The sequence below is a fragment of the Gymnoscopelus microlampas genome (genome assembly GCF_963454915.1).
Source record: "Gymnoscopelus microlampas genome assembly, chromosome: 3".
Taxonomy (NCBI): Eukaryota; Metazoa; Chordata; class Actinopteri; order Myctophiformes; family Myctophidae; genus Gymnoscopelus; species Gymnoscopelus microlampas.
The window spans coordinates 3898944-3904943 of record NC_139940.1 but is presented as its reverse complement, the minus strand read 5'-3'; positions in this window follow the sequence as shown (position 1 = coordinate 3904943).

The window sequence follows — 6000 nt, the reverse complement described above, 5'->3', positions numbered from 1 at the left end:
AATATTGAGTGCCATTAACGTGTTTCACATGTTTTTACCGCTACGGCGCTGGAGAACATATTCAGATCCATAAATAACTGGATGTAATGTCAACGTTGACCCATCAGTCTTGAAAAATGGTCTTAAGTAAAGTATACATGATTAGAACATACTTAAACATTCGAAAATTAAGGTCTAATCTATTACCACAATTGGGAAGGTGCGCGCATGCGCAGCCATTTGTCTGTGTTTGTTTGGGTGGGTAGCTCGACAGTTACACCAACATTGGTGACTTATCGAGGCCCGTTCCGTTCTTTGATTGGCTAAAGCGTCGCTCGACAGTTACACCAACATTGGTGGCCACACACACACACACACACACACACACAGCACACACACTGATGTAAGCAAAGTAGGGAGCCCGATTTCTTAGCAAGTTAAGGAAATAAGGTGACAAAATTAAATAATTACCTGCTGTTGCTGCGGCTCGAATGCGATGTCTGTTGGCACTGTGTGTCCCAATGCCAATCGATGTTTTTTTGCGTGGTCCCATCGCTGCTGTGTGTCCGCAGTAAAACCTGGACTTGTGTCCGTGACGTCATGTGTCCATGTCCACCATGTATTTGCACATTAGACCATGATATCTGAATGTTCAATTCAAACAGTGGAGAGAGAGATTATTATTATTATTTTTTTTTTACATTTTTGACAAGATTAGCAAATTTCACATTGCGGTGCCCAGATGTCCCTAGTGCCTAGCCTGGGAAGCAAATATTTGCGGGTCTATGATCCGGTCGGGAGCGGGAGTAGCCCTACTTCTCCAGGCACTTCATCCGCGTCATCAGGTGACCGGAAAGACTTCACCCCAAAATAGGTCCGTCCTAATAAAATCCTTGATGCGGCGTGGTTTAGCGTATCTTTTAAATATAAATGTGAGTGTACTTTCCGGAGACTATTTAGCGTCTGTATTATCCCATGGGGAAATTCTATTCCATTTAAATAGGGATTGGGGAACCAAAACAAAGCGGCACCGCAAAACCAGATCGCGACAATCCGGAAAGGGAATTCTTTTTTCATTTTTTTTTCAGTAGGCGTGGCCTAGACCGGATCACACGGGTCTTTAGTAACGCATACCAGGCTTTCCTCCGAGGTGGAAAGACTGGTGACGCGAGGTTACCTAGACTAGTGCCTAGCCTGGTAAACCATCCCACTTCCGGAAATCTCATTTGCATTCCTGAAATCAAATGCAAATGGTATTTCCGGAAGGGGGATGGTTTACCAGGCTACTGTATCCCCTGTGTCAGCTGCCTTATCAGAAAGAAACGTTCTCCATATGGCTAGATAGATCCATCTAGCGGTCTATGTAACTACTTTGCATAATGCGAAGTAACCATGACGTGAGAGGCTTCATTAGCAACACAAAGGAACACAAAGGCAATGCTCGAAGCAAAGTAAGACATGGCTTTATTCAGTGGTGTAAAGTAACTAAGTACATTTACTCAAGTACTGTACTTAAGTACAATTTTGAGGTATTTTTATTTTACTGGAGTATTTCCTATTTTCAGTACTTTTACTTCTACTCCAGTACATATCAGAGGCAAATATTGTACTTTTACTCCACCACAATTATTTGAAAACTTAAGTTACTAGCCATTACTTTGCAGATAAATAAACATTACATTATTACATTTAAGAACATACATTAACCACTTTAGCCTTATTTTATACCTAGCCAATTTGAAAATAGCCGATCTACGTTGTGAGCTTGTATAGATCGGCTATTTTCAAACATTTTAGTACTTTTAGTTTTGGTACTTTGAGTACATTTTGATACCAATAAATCAATAGCAATGAACAATCCCCATCTCTAATTTTAGGACAGTGGTTTCATGAATGCCATTTATTGAAGCCGAAAATAGCCGATCTACAAGTCCACATTGTGTTAGACACCGGCACACAACTAAGTATACATTTATTAAGCATAACCCTAAGCCTTAAATTCCTGATGATAACTTGAATTATTAACCTGAGTTTTAAGCTCCATCTGGACTCTAAAAATCATGAATGAATCATAAAAACAACCATTTCTCTTGTGAGGACAAGGATCATTGTTCTACTTCTCACAGTATACTTGGTGTGTACGCACGCACACGCGCACACACACACACACACACACACACACACACACACACACACACACACACACACACACACACACACACACACACACACACACACACACACACACACACACACACACACACACACACACTAAAAGTACAAAAAATGTTTGAAAATAGCAGATCTACAAGCTCGTAGGATCGGCTATTTTCAAATAGCCTAGGTATAAAATAGGGCTAAAGTAGTTAAAGCATGTAATCATTTATATCTGAAAAGTAACTAAAGTTTTCAAATAATTGTAGTGGAGTAAAAGTACAATATTTGCATCTGAGATGTAGTGGTGTAGAAGTAAAAGTGACATAGCGGCCCTTGGATTTGAATAATGACGAGGTGGATGGTCTAACTGGTGTATTTATTTTTCTTCAACGCGGAATGAAGCGTTGTTTCGAACACCGTGAAAACTATGAAAATAAATACTAATTACAATCATATTAAATAATGTCATAGTTTCACTCAACAATAAAATCAGTGCATTTCTGAGTATCACTTTCAAAGTACAATTCAACAATAAAATAGTGAATTTATAGTTGATATAATTCAGAGAATTGATAACCCATTTCAAAATGCAAATACCAAACATACCAATGTACCATAAACAAACAATTAATAGACCCCAAAATAAATCAGAAAGAAAATCCAAACAAACAAACAAACACTCCTGTACCTCGCTCCGATATCCAGGGGTGCTATGGGCTGCATCAGGGGTCTTCAACGGGGGGTCCGGGACCCCTAGGGGGTCCTCAGAATTACTACAGGGGGTCCGCCAAATCTTTGTGTGATAGGTTTTTTTTTTTTACCTTAACCACTTGAACCCTAGCATCCCTCTTCTGAGGAGAACTTTTGCCAAAAATAGCAGATCTACAAGCTCACAACGCCTCGCAGCGCGAGGCGTTGTGAGCTTGTAGATCTGCTATTTTTGGCAAAGAGGTATAGGTGTAGAGGGAAAAAAGAGCAGACCAAGTAAAAGTTTAATCTGAAACACAATTTTATACAATATTCCTCTATATTGTATAAAATTGTGTTTCAGATTAAACAAGCAGGGGGGTCCCTGCTTCATCTCTCTCTCTCAGCAAGGGGGACCTTGGCCTGAAAACGTTGAAGACCCCTGGGCTGCATACAAAACCACCTTGGCTTCAAGTAACTCAAACGGTCATGTTCTCGCACCAAACGTCACAGCAGGCGCAAACAACCTTACTCAAACTGCGCACTGAAAGTGCAGAAAACAGGGTTACAGTTTACAAACAGGCTACAGAACGTTAAGGCAAACAAACAAACAAACATTTCGTACCGTGTCGCGCTGATTAGGAGACACGTTGGTGTGTGTGTGTGTGTGTGTGTGTGTGTGTGTGTGTGTGTGTGTGTGTGTGTGTGTGAAGCTAGCATGCCTAAAATAAGCCCGGTCTGGTGACAGGAAGTGTCAAAATAAAGGTAGCCCAAAATACACAGGAAGTGTCAAAATAAAGGTAGCCCAAAATACACAGGAAGTGTCAAAATAAAGTAAACCAAATAAGCAAAGTAAATAACAAATTAACTTCAAACTACAGAAACAATTGAAGTTAAAAAGGAACACGTTTCACAGACACTTACAAAAAGTATAGACAATTAGAAATACTCCAGGAAAGTAAAAGCACCTCAAAATTGTACTTAAGTACAGTACTTGAGTAAATGTAGTTAGTTACTTAACTTTACACCACTGCTGAATACTGATTCAATGTGAACTGGAATAAAATAATCATACAAACTACTTCAGTCTAAAACGCTGCCTTTGTTTACTCGGCCATCTTAGATCTCGTTGTCGTCACGCACTCGCGCGCGAGAGTGCGTGACGACAACGATATCCAAGATGGCGGAGTAAACAAAGGCAGTGTTTTCATAGTTGTAATATATCTAGAGGGCGGACTGCACCGCCCCCACCTATTCGTTTCAATGAAAGTTGCGCATGAAGCAGCCGGATGTACCTCTACTTCCTGGATTGGAGCCAATGGAGCAGGCGCACTAGCGTTTCAGACGATAGACGCATGCGCAGTAGCGTTTTAAACGCGGAAGTATTTGCAATCTCAGATTTGACCACCAGGCGACGGCAGCTTCACTGTTCTACCGTGGTTCTACTGGGGGCTTGAGTGTTTCAGACAGAAGTAGTTTGTATGATTATTTTATTCCAGTTCACATCCTGTCAGAGGATCAGTAATACACTCTACAGTATAATATATATTTATATATATGCTATAATATATTATATATTACATATGATATATATACACTCCTCACTCTCAGGCTGTACAGGCTGCAAGCAGGAAGCAGCTCTATGGTAAGACTATAGGCTACCATTAGCATGCTAGCTAGTAGCTACTGCTGTGTGTGTGTGTGTGTGTGTGTGTGTGTGTGTGTGTGTGTGTGTGTGTGTGTGTGTGTGTGTGTGTGTGTGTGTGTGTGTGTGTGTGTGTGTGTGTGTGTGTGAGAATCTGTCTGTCTGTCGAGAGAGAGAGAGAGAGAGAGAGAGAGAGAGAGAGAGAGAGAGAGAGAGAGACAGAGAGAGAGAGACAGAGAGAGAGAGAGAGAGAGACACACACACACACACACACACACACACACACACACACACACACACACACACACACACACACACACTCACACTCACACTCACACAGAGAGAGAGAGAGAGAGAGAGAGAGAGAGAGAGAGAGAGAGAGAGAGAGAGAGAGAGAGAGAGAGAGAGAGAGAGAGAGAGAGAGAGAGAAAGAAAGAGAAACAGAGAGACACAGAGAGAGAGAGAGAGAGAGAGAGAGTATGCCTGTGTACTGTTGGATCTTGGCAGAGATCAAATCATGGCTGGTGTTTATTTCAGCAAATGACTTTGAAACTGTTGTAAATGTTCAGAATCAATGTGTGTAGTTGAGAAATGAAACAACCTGATCCATATGCTCTGGAATATGGTCACTGTGATAACAAACCCACCCCTGCTAGGATGTTACATCAATGATCAACTCTAAGGATTGTATTGAATATTATGACCCAGAGCTGGAACATATGGCAAGATAAAGATAAAGTAAAACATCTCTGGGACTGGGACCCCAATATACATTGTAGAATCCTCAATGTTAATTTAACTGTGACAGTGAACAAATGGAACCTTAGCCTACTGGTGAGCAATCTGGGAACCCATCGCCAAATGAAAAGGAAAACCGGGGTTTTGGTTTGCCTTCAGCCTTTCACTTCCGGTGGTGGGACTATGTTTTCATTCCCACTAACAATATTTCTACACGGAACACTAACACCACTTCTCCCAGAGAACATGGATCATTTTGGTTATAAGCCCACTTGCTTCTATGATGAAAGAGCAAGTTCAAATGTGAATATCTTTCCGCGGTTTTGTGTGCTCCGAGGACGCTATTGTTAAATGAGTTTCGGTTTGTTTCGAGTGGGGAAGGATCGGCGGACATGTAAATCCCGCCCACTACATTTGATTGGGTAAAGCGCGGCCTGCTTCCTGATCTGAAGGCACGCCCACTTGTAGGCCAGTGCGTACGCGATATGACAAACCCGACAGATTCAAACGCAGAGCAGAATCTGTTCTTGAGAGATTAACTGGTGAGTAACAGTGAGAGTGTACAAATGGAACCAAATGGACCCATAAGGGTCCACACTTAGATTTATATTAAGACTTTACAAATCCGGCGACCTCGGAACGGTCGCCACCTGGTATTCCTAAACGTAACCTCAGTAAAACTATGTCTAAACCTAAACTTATTCCTAAACGTAACCCTAGTAAATCTATGTCTAAACCTAACTTTATTCCTAAACGTAACCTCAGTAAAACTATGTGTAAACCTAAACTTATTC